The 1,948-nt window shown below is 46.3% G+C and overlaps 1 pseudogene; it reads right to left on the reverse strand.

Moving 5' to 3' along the window:
• Positions 1-738: 738 nt before the first annotated feature.
• On the reverse strand, positions 739-1,281 carry LOC118590807 (annotated as a pseudogene).
• Positions 1,282-1,948: the final 667 nt, after the last annotated feature.

Below are 1,948 nucleotides of genomic sequence, written 5' to 3' on the forward strand. Positions count from 1 at the left end.
CTTCTTAAATCAGTGAGCTCCTCTGTGCTCCCTCTTATAAGCAGAACACGCCCTACCTTAAGTTACTCCACACTGTAAAAACAGTGGGTTCCAACTGTGCCTTGAGGATGGAGCATGCCATACCCCTGGGAGGACACACAAATGGCACCATGTGTCTAGCACTAGTCGTGCAGCACAGACTGATAAATGAGTGGAAAGGGTGTCACTCCATAAATTTACTGGGTAAATGGGGACTCTGTGTACATCGGCATATTAGAACCTTATCTTGAAAACCTGAACCAAGAACTCATCAGACTCCCCAGACCAAAGAAAGGCTGTGACTCCCTCCCCTGGTTCTCATAAGCATGAACAGCTAGCATCGTGAGCCCCCCCCCCCCCACTGGCTTGTCGCCCAACAGCCTGGTCTAGTATCAAGGGACCAGCGTTCGGGGGAACTCCAAGTGTTCTAGGTTAGTTCAGTTCCTATCAGGTTCCCAGGTTGGCTTCTCAGCCTCCTGAAACTCCGTGTTTCCTTAACCCTTCCCTTGTAGCCATTTTGTAACCTGTATATACATATACACTGTGTGATATGTCATGTGTGATTTAAAATTAATATTAGTAAATAAGTTTAGAACAAAAAAATCTGTTCGACCTTCCTGGCTAGGGCCATCAAGGAAAGTGGAGTATCTGGGGAACTGTTGCCAAGGAAGCCACCATACTTTGTGAATTTATTTCCTTCCCTCAACACTCAGAACTTTCTTAAATAACAGTAAGATCCAGGGTTAGTGTTTTATAGCCACAGCTAGCCCTTCGGCCTCTGGAACACTCCAACTTCCCCCTTGGAGAGGATATAGGGCTCAGTGTGGCTGTGTGGGGTTCCTAGGGCCTTGCCAGAACACCAGCACACCTCTCGTCCCTCCTGAGCACTAGACAGGAGCACGATGCCATGGAGACTCCAGAGCCAGCTGGATCTCACCCCAGCCTTGAGGAGGCGACATCAGGCTGCTCACCGGCATTGCACTTCGGCTTGGGCATTTCCAGACTCTGCACATCACCTGTGACCATCTTTTCTGCTCTCTCTGCCAGGAAGCTTCTTCTTTCAGATCATCTGGGACAGGGACAGATGTGGCCAGGTGGTGTGACTCATAAATACATCTTCAGAACAACCTGATTGAAGGTGGAGTTGGTTCGTTTGGCCAGAAACCTGTACAACCTGACTAGAACCCACAGGTAGATGTCCTCGCTCTTGAGTTCCTTACACTGAACCTTTCAGTTCTTGTTGTGGCAAATGTCAACACCCATGATGGTGTACTGTAAATTTATTCTTATTCAATAAATTCTATCATTGTGGAAAGACAAAACCATGTTTGTCTATGATTCTAATATAGCATGTTCATGGCACGCTGTGTTGTCAATGATGAGATCTGTACTGTTTCGGTCTGAGACATTCTCAGTACCTCATCTACAAACAGTTGGCTAGGGGTCATATCACTCCATGCATATAGAAATTACAGATAGGTAAGGAATGGCTCCCTACATGTTAGTGGTCTTGAACTCCAGGTTCACACAGGCTGAGCTTCCAAGCCCAGTAGCTAACCTTGAGAACCAAAGACATCTTTAGGGCCCATGGTGGCCATCAACGTCCATCCTCTGTATGTGACCTAACACCTAGGTGGTCACTAGATGAATCCTTTGCAACGCTCCACCAGTCCTCTATTTCCACCAAACAAAGGGCTAAGAATGTTCTCAGGTAGTTCTGAGGCCTCTAGCAGAGTTTGTCCCAGTCTGCTGGACCCCACCCATTTAATGTAACCACTGATGTATTCTAAAAGTGTGTCAAGTTATGACCTTCTTGGTTCTGCTTCTATAAAGATTTCATGAATCTGCTACCTTATTGGAATACAGTGTTTGGGAGAACACTGAATCTGTGTTTCTAGGCTGTGGTCACTCATATTTTGCTTTATAATAA

This window comes from Onychomys torridus, chromosome 9 (genome assembly GCF_903995425.1).
Source record: "Onychomys torridus chromosome 9, mOncTor1.1, whole genome shotgun sequence".
NCBI lineage: Eukaryota > Metazoa > Chordata > Mammalia > Rodentia > Cricetidae > Onychomys > Onychomys torridus.